The 14,884-nt window shown below is 43.6% G+C and overlaps 1 protein-coding gene across 1 annotated transcript in view; it reads left to right on the top strand.

Moving 5' to 3' along the window:
* Positions 1 to 12,111: 12,111 nt before the first annotated feature.
* Positions 12,112 to 14,884, top strand: part of LOC137161874 (butyrophilin subfamily 1 member A1-like) — a 38,913-nt gene continuing 36,140 nt past the window's right edge. The window contains exon 1 of the mRNA XM_067561390.1: positions 12,112 to 12,535. The gene's annotated coding sequence lies outside the window, so the exon portion shown is untranslated. The remainder of the gene's footprint in view (positions 12,536 to 14,884) is intronic.

Genomic DNA, 14,884 nt, shown 5'->3' with positions numbered 1-14,884 from the left:
TTTAATATTCTGGTTGGGGTATAATCATCATAATATTATTAATATTCTTTTTTCAAAGCTCAGAAAGGCCTCAGTTACTAATATATGTACATATCTATATTTTTACAAAATACATAATGCAATTACAAGCAAAAACAATTCTTTTATTAATCACAAATCTTTTATTCAAAGGAAGAATGCAAGGGGAAACCTCAACAGTAATGCAAAGGTAATATTAGCAAAATGTCCATTTCTTGTTTGGGTTTTTATAAACTTGTTTGCATCTTTATTAAATATTAAAATATAGTTATAAGAATGTTATAGCAAAAATAGTAAAACAAAATTTAAAAACCAACATAGTATATATAATTATGTTGCAAAATGTTAAAGCTAACCAAACAATTTCAAAAGTTTCCATCTTTGTTTCCCCAAATACAGCTAAAAATGTATAAAACCTTAAAAGCTTAATATCATCAAAGTATTTGCATAAACCTGTATTTAAAATTGATTCTGATTTAATTTTATTATTTAATTTTAATTTTTTTCTTTTATGCTATGATAAAGGGAAGTAGTGGTTGTTAAAGTTTTTGGTTCTAAACAGTTAACAAAAGTGAAATCAGTATTATAAGCACATTAACTCTAAATAGCTTTGGAAAAAAATCTGTTACTAACTTTTCTGCTAAAATAAAGTGCTCAGTAGGAGAAAGTAATACACCTCACAGAAGATTGTGAACATCTATTTTAGTAGTTAAGCATTATATTTAGTATAAAATATTAGTAATGCACCTCAAGTAAAAATGAATGTCTGTATAATAGTTGCAATAATATAGCCTGTATTATAAAAGACTTGGTCCCTATTACATTGTAAAGTAACTTATCTGCGTAATCTGCATATTAAGTGTTGATTGTTTAAAACAAGAGAAATGTAAAACAAAAAAGGAAAACTTTATTATGTGAATTAACTTAAGCTGTTTAAGGTTGCATCCCAGAGACCAAAGACACCAGAAGATATCACACCCTGAAGACACCACAATATATTAGTACACAGTGAAGAAACCCTCAGGCATAACACCCCCTCGCCCCCTCAAAAAATAAAAAAACAAAAAAATCCTTTCTAAATAACAGACTGGTCTGGTATACACCTCAGTACACCATATATGGACAATTAAGTTGGTAATCAGCTAGAAATCACTAGCTGAACCAGATTAAACTATCATTTAATTCAAATTTAACTACCGTGTAAAAGCAACTGTATTATTACTATGTTATTTTGCTCCATTGCTGTACATCATTTACAATGTGCATAGCATTGATAAACTGTTTCACCAACATACAGGTAAAAATTAACAAACCAATGGCAGAAACAATATAAAAAAAATTAGTAAAAAAACAAAAAAACATTGTTACATGGTAACTACAAATTGCGTAAACAAATCCCCTGTTAGTACTAGTCACAATGTGGCATCAGTACACTAAATCCTAACACAGCAATATTTAATACATTGATTACTGTCCATTCAGTAGGTTATCTAAAAGACAACATCTATAAAAAACAACTGGATCCCTGTCAACTACTGGTGTATCACAAAGCAGCGCAAGCAATAAAACAAAAATGCTAGACATTCCTGTTTCCTGCCCAGCAAAGCTTACCAGAGAATAGCAACCAGCAGTAAAGGTAACCTATAACATGGATGAACAGTAGAGTGTAGTAACTAATCACAAAAAATGTATATATAAAGGCCACATTGGTAATGTCACTACTCCAAAATTGTGTTTTACTTCTTATATACATAGCACTGGAGGACACACCGTAATAATGCCTATCCCAGTATTTCAAAAACACTCAAGGCTACTACTACTAACAATACAGGTGGTAACTGTAATTGTCCTAATAAAAGTATGTTCCTATTTGCGGTATCAAAGTGAAAGTGCCAAACTATAACACAAGATTAAAAGAGGAAATATGAGGTGGTTTCATATGTATACATATGTACACAATATCTGTATTATCTATATATATTAATTATCTGAAAGTGCCCCAAGACTCAATCATAAAACTCCATTCCTCAACCAAAGTCCCAGGCCTAACATTCCCAGGCCCACCATAAACAACTAAAAAGAATTGGTAAATAAAATCTGTCCACCAGTCGTATGAGGAAATGTACAGACTAAGAAACAGGTGAGGCATATATGTGTGAATAGTAAGGTAAGGTGGCCATATAACAGTGTGTAGCCCACTGGGTCATCCTCAGTCCATGCATTATGCTTTTCCAGGATGAAGGATAAAACATCTTCCCCATAAAAAATTAAAAAGTGGGGGAATGTAGTAAAGAGTGAGAACCTAAGACTCAGGGACTAGTATGACAGACCAGGGTCTGAGGCCTGAGCTAAGGCAGCAGCTAAGTCTTGTTATTATGAAGCAAAGTTAGCAGAAATCAGAAATCACAGAAACTGGCAAGAACAGAGCTGGTATTGCAGAAATACACATTCCTAAAGAAATGTTAGGCACAGAACATGCAGGCACATTCCAGAACATCCTGATACTAGGAATGGTACAAGCTCATTCCTCAAAGATAACAAGCACCTTTGAACTTCCTCGGAGTCTCCTTTAGAGCAATATTTTTCTCAGACAAATCACTGAGTGTCTTTTCCAGCTGAGAAGAAATCTCCACTGGCTGCTGGATCTTCCACTTTACACATCTGGAGAGAGATGATTTCACTTTATTACATTTCATTTACTAATTCACTGTAATTCCTTGCAAGGGAAAACTGATGCTCTAAGGGGCCTGGAGTTAGAATTCTTCCACTTCTCCCAGCCTCAGAGTAGGTGCAGCACAGGCCCTGGCAGTGAAACCTTCCCCCAAAGGCCCCATTTATCTTCTTTAACGCTGCCCTGGACTGAGCAGTTCTGCAGATAAAAGGGGAAGTGAGTCTTAATTGCAAATTCACTCCTTCACCTCCACGCACAAATACTGGTTTGTTCCCATATTTCTTGCACACAGTGGTTATGGGATCTTTCTTTCAGGAACTAGACTGAGACCTCAGCTACCCCCAGCTCATTTCACACAGGTCTCCAAACAGTCCTCAGGTGGAAAGATGCTTGGTCACTGCTGACCAGGGAACAATTGTAATGTAACTAAGGCCCTAGAGGTCAAAGGCCCATATTGCACTCTCAGAATCCTGAGGCACAGTCCCCCAGGGATGTAACATCTCTAGGAAATACATCAGGTCAATCTTTCCCACTGAATAGATAATTCCAGAGTCTTGTATTAAAGGGTGAGGATCTCAGGTTAAGTTAATCAGAGAGATTTCTTTCCAAAATCTGACCCTGCTGCACACATTTTTCCATAGAGCCCCGGGAGAGATGGGGTGTTAACATGCTCCCCAAGCCCTTTCAAAGGATAGTGAAATGTGAGGGGGAGTGAGAGAGAGCCACGTACCTGCCCAAAATACTTCTGCAATCCTAAAGGGGAAAGAGATGGAAAAGCAAACTTAGTCTCACATGCCATGATGCCACACACTGAGGAGCCCAGGGTTAGGGATTTTGAAGATATGGGGAAAAGAGGCACTGCCCTGGGCCTAGGCCATGGATCTGCCAAGTTATGTCATCTCTGACATAAATTAATCTGTAAATCTTCCAAAGAAGCATCAGTAATTCACATATCAGGAATGCACACACTGAGTTTTATGCTGATCTCTAACTGCTGGACTCCAGTACCCACGACTCAGGAGCCCTCCCTTCCCTGTGTTGGGATCTGGGTTGTTTCTAACTCAGTCTCACCTGCAGGAATTCACTTGCTGGCTTTTGACACTTCCCTCCATCTCGCTGAGGTCGCTGAGACAGAAAATCTCCTCAGGGGGCTTAGTGACATTGTCATTCTGTATCTGCAAAATCTCCTTTTCCAGATTTTCCAGCTTCGCTAGCAGAAGTCACTCTTGTTCCTCCAGGAACTTCTGCAGTTGCTGAAATTCAGACACAATCTTCTCCCTCTCAGTTTCTGTCTGGAAAGGACAGGTAAGCGATATAGTGAGAGTCTAAAGTCTTTTCGTGGAGTGATGACTATGCAAGAGAGAGAATTTCTTTCAAACTCTAAGATGTCTAATACTTGACTATATACCACTGTTAATAGGGAGAGGATTTTCTAGCACCTTCCCATTTGACCCTAATATCTCTTAACGGGATGGTTCCATGTCTAACATGATCAGGACACTGTGTTATCAGAGGACTATCTCAATCCAGATCTAGAGCAGCAGTAGGCAGGACTCAGCATTACACTGAAAGAGATGACAGGGAGAAAAAGAATTAAACAACAAAAGAAATGCCTGCAGACTTGGGCAGTGAACACTGCACGGGATGTAGTCCACTCTGGGAGGAGTTTGTGCCACAAGGGTGAGAAATTAACTCATTAATTGGAATGGAAGCTTAGATTCTGCAGAATATGATGTTGTCATGATCTTGGGAGAGGATTTCTCAGGGCCTGTGAGTGTATGTGTGCACAGACACGTGACTCTAAGACAGCTCTTCATGGTCATGGAGAAAAATAAAGAAGCCCACATTCCCCAAGGCCACAGAGGAAACTGCTTACAAACAGACATCACACTGCAAGTTGCTGCAGGTTAATCACAATGGGAACCGACCATATCCTTCTGACTTTCCCCTCTCCAGTCACTTTAAATCTCTGCAGCTTTTCTCTCTCTTCCTTCAGAATCTTCAAACAGTCCTGAATCTTTTCCTGAAGAAACAAAATTATTTGGGTGATCTGAGTTTGAGTGTTTGTGGAGGGAGGTGTTTGTCCACTCCAAACCCAAAACAGTCAGCCCTACTAGGTTTATAATATCAGAGGCACTAAGGAAATGAAATCTCCTTAATAGAGACTGGGAGAGTTGTATATTCAGACTGTTTGAAATCATTTGTCCTCTTTCTTCATTGAATTAAACCAACAAGAAAATGGATTCACATGGTGTTGAATCAATAAACCTATTTTTGAGAAGATTTTGCCAAAAAAGTGATACAAATCCCAAAAGAATATAGGGTTAGAAATATGGGCTGGGATTCTCAGATGAGCCCAGTTCTCTTGAAATTCAGCCCTGAATCCCTAGGTATTCTACAGGTTGGACAGAACTGGTTTAAAGCACAAGGGCAAACCTTCTTTGACAGGCTGATTTGTGATAAGAATTGTTGGGGTTTGACCAAATGCTGTCCTGAACATTTTCATTTGCAATTCCCTCTGGATAGCTACCTAACAATCCTAGAAAGGCTCAAAGAAGCAATAGACTCTGGGAGATTTCAAAAGGCTGCATGGAACCACTCTGGAATCACTCTGGCTGGTCCTTGACCACATACACAATAAAACAGTACACACTGACACAGGACAGCACCACGCAGTGGTTAGTTTTGTTGCAATCCCGGGTATGTCTACACTGCAAAGTGCAGTTGGTTTAATTTCAATCGACATTCACCTGCCAAATGAATGAAGTCAGTCAGGCGTGATCACATCATGGTCATTGTGTTTGGGGAGTGCATCCCCATCAGACGCGCTTGTGTCGATGAACAGAGCAGTGCACTGTGGGTCGCTATCTCACAGTGCAACTAGCCACAGGGGCTTTTGGGAAGGTCTTGGGCCTCCTATGATGCAATGTCCTCCCTCCTTCCCTCCCCTGATGTCAACAGCAAACAAACACTTTTTCATGCCACTTTTTGAAACCTGGCACATACACCAATGCCCAATAAGCATGGAGCCCGCTCAGCTCTGCATTATCGTTGTGAGCATGACAAACACCTCGCGACTTATCCTGCAGTATTTCCAAGGCTGAGAAAGGAGCTGCAACATGGAAAATTGCAATGTTACTAACTCCACCCTGCTATAAGCAATAAAATGAAAAAATTCCCAGTTGCTGCTGGCTCTCACGCAGCAGCTAAACTCGGTGGAGTGCTATTTCTGGTCCTGGGAAACGAGCACTGACTGATGGTATCGCATCACCATGAAGGTGTGGGTTGATGAGCAGTGGCTACAAAATTTTCAGATGCATAAGGCCACTTTCCTGGAACTTTGCACAGAGCTGTCCCCGACCATGAAGCGCAGGAATATTAACTTGAGACCTGTTCTGACCATGGAGACATGAGTGGTCATCGCTCTGTGGAAGCTAGCAACACCAGATTGCTACTGGTCAGTTGGGAATCAATTCAGAGTCAGTAAATCCACCATAGTAGTTGCTGTGACACAAGTGTGCAGGTCCATTAATAGATTTCTGTTAAGAAGGGCAGTGAGTTTGGGAAATGTGCAGGACATAGTGGATGGGTTTGCCATGATGAGGTTCCCTAACTGTGGTTGGGCAATAGATGGCACGTATATCCCCATCTTAGCACCAGACCACCTTGCCACAGAGTACATAAATTGAAATAAATACTTTTCCATGGTGTTGCAAGCACTGGTGGATCACAGGGGGCATTTCACCAACATCAACGTGGGGTGGTCTGGAAAAGTGCATGACATGCTCATCTTTAGGAATTCAGGTCTGTTCAGAAAGATGCAAGCAGGGACTTTTCTTCCAGACCAAAAAATAATACTGATGATATTGAAATGCCAGTAGTGATCCTGGAAGACCCAGCATACCTCTTGCTCCCATGGCTAATGAAGCCGTACACTGGTTCCCTCGGCAGCTATAAGTAGCAGTTCAATAATAAGCTGAGCAAGTGCAGAATGGTGGTGGAATGTGCCTTTGGATGTTTAAAGGCTTGCTGGTGCAGTTTGCTCATTAGGTTAGACCTCAGTGAAAGCAATATTCCCATAGTTATGCTGTGTGCTCCATAATGTCTGCAACACAAAGGGAGAGAAGTTTCCGCTAGGTTGGGTCATGGAGGCAGATTGGCTGGCTGGAAACTTTGAGCAGCCAGATACCAGTGCAATGATGAGAGTCCATCGAGGAGCTCTGCACCTCAGAGAGGCATTGAAAACCTGCTTTTGTAATGAGCCACAGTAATGTGCACCCCTTATCTATCTTCCCATACCATCCCCTCCATTGCAGCACTGTTCCTGCACCTCCCCTTCACCACCACCCCTGTCACTGTAATGAATAAAGCGTACTTAATTACAAGGAAGTTGACTTTTATTGCACATAAGTAACAGTAGAGGGAAAGGAAAATAATTTAACTCTTAGCAACCATTCTAATGAAATTGGGAGAGGAGAAACAAACACTGCTTGTCTGTGCAAGCATGAAAGCCTGCACATTGAAAGTTATTAGAATGGCTGCCTTCTCTTCCTAGGCTCCTCTTCCAGTATTGAGTGGCACACATACTGCACCCTGCCCACCCTCCTCCTGGAACACTTGGGGATGGGGGCTTGGGAAGAGTTTGATTGTTGCTGGCAGTTCTGCAGGGGCTGCAGAGGGAGTCTATCTTGCTGCTGCTGTTCCTGAGGCTCAACCAGATGCCTCAACATGTCTGATTGGTCCCTCGTTATCTGCAGCATCTTGTCCTGCATTGCATGCTCATGTGCCTAGGCTGCTCTCCTGCTCTCCATATCCATGTCCAGTTTTTTGGACAATGAAATCCTCCAGACTCTTAGCTCCATGTCAGCTGCTCTGGAGGTGTTCATAATCTCATTGAACATGGCATCCCAAGTTCTCTTTTTCCTCCTTCTAATCTGCAACAGCCTCTCCACAGGAGTGGAATATGCACTGAAGGCCACACTTTCCACTGCAAGGCATGCAAAGCACAAGGCAACCACTGTTAGTGCATACCATGGGTGAAATGAAAGGTTGCAATGTAAAAATTACTCCCCTTCTTATTCTCAAGTGAACGGTAGCACTGAATGGTGAGTAAGGTGCTTGTGCCTCCAGTTCTGGGAAATCTCTGGAGCACAGAATGTGTTGTGGACAACTGCAAGATGACCAGGGAACATCGTTTAGCCTCCCAAAATTTGTTTTTTGTAGGAGGCAGCCCTAGAGGGGGCGGAGGAGGACTCGCTCAAGAGAAAACACATTAACACTCATTTCCAGATCCCTGCCACCCAGAACAACCTCATGTTAGGGAAACTGCAACTGAAGGACCCAGAAACCGCCCTGGGTGTGGGATCATATGCACTGCTGTTTTCAGTATGAGCATGAGTATTGTAAACTTGCACCATCTACCCTAGGTGACCCTATGTGATATTAATCTCCTGACGGTGACACAGGTAGAAAGGGAGCAGTTGCTGCAAGCATCTGGGTACAGACCTGGTCCTTATGTTGCTATGCTGTGTTCTGCAATAATGCCAGAAGATTCATAATGGAGTGGTGTGGGAAAGTGGCCTATCGTGGTGGAAGAAATAAGGCTGCCCTCTTAAGAAACCTTCTGCAAAGGGTTACAGAGTACCTCCATGAACGTTTCCTGGAGATATCCATGGAGAATTCTCGGGACATCCCTGTGCACATAAACCGTCTTTTCTAGGAGCAACCTTCTGCATAGCTGGAGCATCTATGGGGAAGCCCATCTCCACTATCCCTAATAATTTTTTATATTAAATGGAACACAACAGAGGATGTAACCCCAGCACTGTGATTTAAATTCCATACTCAGCAGAGGTGCCTTCCCTGGTGTCTCAGTCAGCCAAGATGCTGTCCTGCATCCAGCTGGGCTGCTCCAGGATTAAAAGCAGCTCCTGGCTGTTGGGGAGAATGCATACCCCACTCACTTGCCCACTGTTCTCCTCTTCCTCCTCTTCTTCATCCACAGTTTCATCATCGGCCCTGGGCTCAGATTCCCCCGAGGTATCAATGCTGCATCTGTGGGCGCTATTGGTGTCACCACTGAGAATCACATGCAGTTCATCTTAGAAACGACATGTCTTTGGTGACAAATCAGAATGACTGTTCGCCTCCTTGTCTTTTGATACCCCTGCCTGTGTTCTTTGATTTTAACATGGCACTGCTGTGTGTCCCTGTTGTACCCCTTCTCCAACATGCCGCACAATATCTTTTAGTAGATATCAACATTTCTTCTGCTGGATCGGAGCTGTGCCTGAACAGACTCTTCTCCCCACAGACTGATGAGATCCAACACCTCAGGTCTACTCCAGGCTGGAGAATGTTTGGGGCGTTCAGTCCCCATGAATCGTTGTACTAGCAAGCTCTCTCCACGCTGACCAAACAGGAAATGGGAACTCAAAATTTCCCAGGGCTTGACCAGGGAAGAGGCTTTTTCCTGTGCAAGTTGCTGCGGTGCAGCAGAATTGAAAAAAATGTCCAGAGTAGTCACAGCAGATCACTATGGGACACCTCCCAGAGGCCAATGATGTACATTCACACAACACTTCGCCTACACTGCCTCTCATTCGACCCATCCACTTCGGTTTTAGTGCTATGCCTCTCATGGAGGTGGATTTATTGAGTTGATGTTTCTGGCAAGTTAGGTCAGCGGAATGGACCTGGCAGTGGAGACGGCTTCCGTCGACCTAACTTCGCAGTGTAGACCAGGCCCCAGTCTAATCCCAGTGGTATTTGGAATGGACCTGTGTTGCCTGAGCCCTTTTGTGTGTGGACTCAAGGTGCTCAGGGTCCACACAATATTCAGCACAGAGATCTCCTCTAGTGAATGCTGGCATCTGAGTTTACCACTCATGGAGCAGTACAGGAATGCAGAATCCCAGTGGGAAACCTCATCTCCCTGCTGGAATTTTTCACTCCTATGGCCACATTTAACCACTGTAAGTGCTGGTGGGCCAGAAACAAGAGCTAGTGCTTAGGGCACTGGGCCTTGGGAGATGTGTGTTCGATTCTCACTTCTGACACTGATCAGCTGGATGACCTTGGGCAAGTCACTGCCCCTCCCTGTGCCTCTGTTTCCTCTCCCATACTTTCTCTGTCTTGTCTATTTAGATTGTAAACTGCCCAGAGCAGAGATTGTCCCTCATTCTGTTTTGTGCAGGGACCTGCACAATGGAGGTCACGTCAGGTTTGGTGTCTGTAGGAGCTACTTTTGTGTAAATAACAATAATAAATACTGTGATACAAATCAGTAACATCAACAATAGCTCGTAACGCCCCCTTCTCCAGTCTGAAGGGAACATGCTTTCATAGACCGGCCTGTAGCTCATGTGATTTAAATCTCACTGATCATTTACCAGCTTTCATTGAGTTGCAAGTTCCTTTATCTCATCAGTGGGAATTAGTTTTGAAATGGCTTCAGCTCCCCCAGAGAAATGTTTTCCACATCCATCATCTTTAATGTCTTCATTTTTGACTCTCTGGCCACATTGCCCTGTACATTTCTTTTGATATCATTTTTCATACAATTAAGGTGTTACAGAGCTGAATGATGCAGTTACAGCAATAGGTGTAGGAAGGAAAAATCAAGTATAACTGGCATATTGTGATGAAATTAACCTGTAATTACAATTCTCTTTAGAATGAAATAGACTGGACAGAAATGCCCTATCTTGTTCTCCTGGGCAGCCTCCTCTATGAGAACCACCATGTGAGCTCTGTGAGCCCGGGATGTGTCTCACACCATGCAGATGGGGGTTTGAGCCTCTTCACAGAACAGTTTGAGAGGCTTCTGGTGCTCCTCCCCTTCTGGTTCCTTTATTACCTGCAAATTCAATCCTTTGGCTGTTTCTAGGACGTTACCCGGTTGCCTATACAGTCTGAGTTTTCTCTGCTGACCAGTTTCTCTGCACTGAGGACAGGATAAGGTGATGCAGGCTTGGCAGAAATTGTGCCCAGTCTATAATTGCTGGGTTTTTAAAATACTCCCGACAGCTGGGGCAACTAGCTTCATCCTGGAGACTTTCCACATGGTTCTGCACAGCCCTGGCTCCCTCTGGCCAGTGTAACAGGGTTAGTTTCACCTTCCTCGCTCAGAAATATGTCCCAACTGGAACAGCAACTGGGCCTTTCCCTTCCTGGAACTGACTCGTGCTGCTTGCTGAGCTGGAAAGAACCCACAGGTAACATTCCAGCTCTTGAGGCTTTTCAGAAAAGTGTCCCAAGGGGCTTTGATTCCCCAGTCAGATCCCAGTGCTCCTCACAGTGGCCCAGGCTCCCTGGATGGCTCTTACCATGGCTTCTAGCCTAGCCGAGGGACAAAGGAGGCCTTAGGGGAAAGAGGAGGAGCAGGAGGCTCTGGAAAGAGGCAGACACTGCTAGCAGGGTCTGTGCTTTATGGAGGGGGGAGATGATCACCTTATCAGCTTATCACCTACCAGAGAAAGAAGAAAGAAGGAAGGGAGAAGCGAAGGACACGCCCCGTACTCTGGGATGGGTTTGGCTCATTAAGTTCATGAATTCTGTTTGCACTGTTTCCCAAACCAGTGCTGTGTTACCTCTCTTTTGCTATTAAAAGGTTTCTTTCTATACTCAGACTCTGTGCTTACGAGAGGGGAAGTATTGCCCTTTGGGGGCGCCCAGGGGATAGTGTGTAATTTCCAAGGTGACTGGGTGAGGGCTTGAGCGAGTTTGATGTTGTATCATTGACAGGGACCCCTAGATATAGAACCTGGCCCTTGCTGCTGCCGACTCTGTCTGGCAGAAGGGTTACATAGAAATAATAATTCATAATAAATATTGGGTTCTTTTTATTTTTCTTTCTGGTTTCTCAGGCCTTTAGGCTGCATTTGGGTTCCATTTTTAAATTTTTCTCTGTAGTAACAAGGTGTAGAAACTTCCTTTGTTTAGAAAATGAAAGTGAAGACTCTCATCTCATCACTTGCTTCCAGGATCTGGAGCTTTAAGAAACACATTAAATGTTGTGAGCTTCATGATAAAATCACAAGAGTTGGTGACATTGGGAATATTACCTTACACTGATCCAGAGCAGCCTTAGTGTAAATGAGAATCAGCCCTTGGAAACATCGATTACACCTTACCCAGTGGTTAGCTTGTGAATTTAATATCACTGCTTAGACACACAGACCCTGCTCCTACAAACTCATCATCACAGCTGAGCACTGATCGCCAAGTAAAGCCCCAGTGACCCACCACACGAGTTGCTTGCAGAATTACAGCCTAATTGGTACATTTTTCACAAAAGCCTCTAGGCCTGGAATGTTGCCAGGGTGTTTTTTCCAGCTCAGTAAACAGGAGTCAGTTCCAGGCAGGGAAACACCCAGTTACTGCTGCAGGCTGGACATATTTCTGAGCTCAGGAAAGTGAAACTAACCCTGTTACACTGTCCACTGGGAGCCATGGCTGCAGAGAACCCTGTGGAAAAACATCCAGGATGAAACTAGTTTCCTCATCTATATGGACTATTTTAAAGACCCAGTGATTAGAGACTGGGGGCACAATTTCTGCTGAACTGGACTCACCCAGTGCTGGGAGGAATCGGATACAGACATCTCCTGCCCTGGAGGCAGAAAACCTGCCCAGCAGAGAAACCTCAGGCAGCTGGAAAATGTCCTAGAAATAGCCAAAGAGCTGAATTTACAGGCACCAAAGGGAGCAGGAGGGGAGAGGTTGTGTGGGGAACATCAGGTACCTCTCAACCTGTTCTGTGAAGAGAACCAAAGCTCCATCTGCATGGTATATGACAAAGCTCACACTGTGGTTCCCATAGAGGAGGCTGCCCACAAATACAAGGTAGGGAATTGCTGTCATCTTTAATGAGCTTTGATTTTTAATTACAAGTTAATTCCATTGCAAGGTGCCTGTCACAGACAGGTGTAATTACATCATTCTCAGCTCTGTGAAGTCTTAATGATATGAAAGATTCTATAAAAAGGAAATTACGGTGCCATATGGCAAGAAGGGCCAAAAATGAATGTGTGATATGGAAAACATTTCTCTGAGAAGCTGCGGCCTGGTCTACACTAGACTGTTTCGTCGACAAAAGTCACCTTTTTTTCAGCAAAACAGTGCTGGTGTACACACTTCAATCACTCCCCCCTCCCCCCCCCCACCAAACTTCCCTGTTTTTTCAATAAAATAAAACCACTTTGTCAAGAGGCGTAGAGCTTTTTTCGGCAAAGTTTAAGTGGCAAAGCATGAGTGTAGACACTGCCCTTTGGTTATATTGCTGTAAATGGCCACCGGACTATCCAATGCCCATCGTGAGGGCTCTGGTCTGCAGTTTGAACTCGGCTGCCTTGCAGCCGTCTACCCCTCCCCTTTTAAAGCCCCAGGAGCATAGACGTGGGCACGGGGTGTGCCCAAGCACACCCTAATGCAGGGCTCGACAGAACCGTAATGCGACGTGAGCTGCTGCCGAACAGAAGTCCCCCGGCAGTTTTATCGGCGGCGAGCATGACACCACTAGCTGCCACCGAAAATAAGGACCCCAGTAGTTTTTTCGGCAGCATGTAAGACATTGCCAGCTGCTGCCGAAACAGATGACGCAGTGAGAGTTTTTGGCGGAGAGTAAGGCAGCGAGCGTAAGTAAATTTTAATCCAGTGTGGCCCGAAAGTTCCCTGGGTGCACACCCTAATGTAATGTGCTGTGCACACCTGTGCCCAGGAGGTTTTCAATGGAAAGCTCACTCCACAGCAGCAGCAGCAAACTAGGTCCTGCCCTAAACTACAGGGGAGGGGTGTAACTCCTGCTGTGCTGTGCAGAGCCAGGGAGGGAGGCCAGGGCTGTGTCCCTCTTCTACCTCCCACGGAAGGGACAAATCTCTGCTGAGCTGGTGGGGGATGAGGGACACCAGCTGTGAGCTGTCTGTGCAGCAGGCTCTGCCTCAGGATTGGTTGCTTCCAGCTCCTGCTATCTGAACTTAAAGAGACAGCGAAGTGTGCAGACACACTCACTGTCCCCCAACACACATTGTCTGTGTGTGTGTGTGTGTGTGTGTGTGTGTTTGTGTGTGTCTCTCTCCAACCAGCTACCCAGTGACCGGCTGACAGGTGCTAGGGCAGAAGCTGAACTCTGACAGAGGGCTCCAGTCCAGGAACCAGATTGGCAGAATGCTGGGGGTCCTGATTGGTCCACAGCTTCTATATAAATCCAGCACAGGAACAGAATTTGTCCATACAATTAGGATTCACCCTGTTCAGGCCCGGCCTTAGCCATAGATGAAGTAGGCAATTGCCTAGGGCAGCAAAACGTAAAGGGTGGCTGCTGGGCTGCAGCCCCCTGCCTCCCGCCTGGTCCCCACTCCCAGCCAGGATACAGGTTGCAGCCGCCCACCTCCACTTGGGTGTTTGAACTGTACCCTAAACGTTTAAAACTTTCCTTACAATTTACACTCTTTTAAACAGGTTTAGATCTTGCTGTGTAAATTATTTAGACTAAAATCTTTGTGAAATTATTTAGTTATGAAAATTAAGTAAACTTAACATCTCTTTAGTCTTACATTATTTAATGTTAAGCCAGTGCTTTTGCTGCAAAAGTTAACAGCTTTTTAAAAAGCTTGTTTTTTCAAATAGGCCTCATGGCATACATAAAAGACCTTACATTTTATTCAAAAATGACCAATGCTGTTTTTTTCATGTTATACTTTGATATGATATGATAGCAAAAGTGCTAAATGGAGGGTTGTTTTTTCAAAGCTCCAGGCAGTCACAAAGCCATGGCTTAACAGCTTCAAATAACAGGGGAAGGGACATATGTATCTTACTCCTTCTGCAGTCACAAAGCCATGCTTTTTGTCTTTTAAAATGTTTATAAAATATAGCTTTATTCTTCTTATTAAGGCAATTTAAACAGTTAAAGACATGTTAAATACATTTTACTCTTATTGTAAATGGTAACTGTGCTTTCACTGCAAAAGTGGACAACTTTTTAAAAAGCTTGTTGCTTCAAATAGACCTTGCTGCATACAAAAAAGTTTTTGTTACATCTCATTCTTAATTTGATATGATAGTAAAAGTGTTAAATGGATGGGAAAAAAGTCAGGGGAGAGGGGGAAGAAGTGGGTTAGAGCTCTGTTTCTTCAGATGACCAGTGTGGGGGTTTATCTTACTTCTTCAAGCAGTTAAAAAGGGGCCTTCTTG

Source organism: Emydura macquarii, unplaced genomic scaffold, assembly GCF_026122565.2.
Source record: "Emydura macquarii macquarii isolate MOO-44397 ecotype Brisbane River unplaced genomic scaffold, CSIRO-AGI_Emac_v2 contig_2393, whole genome shotgun sequence".
Classification (NCBI taxonomy): Eukaryota; Metazoa; Chordata; order Testudines; family Chelidae; genus Emydura; species Emydura macquarii.
The sequence above is the reverse complement of the archived record's forward strand: the minus strand, read 5'-3'. Positions and strand labels throughout refer to the sequence as shown.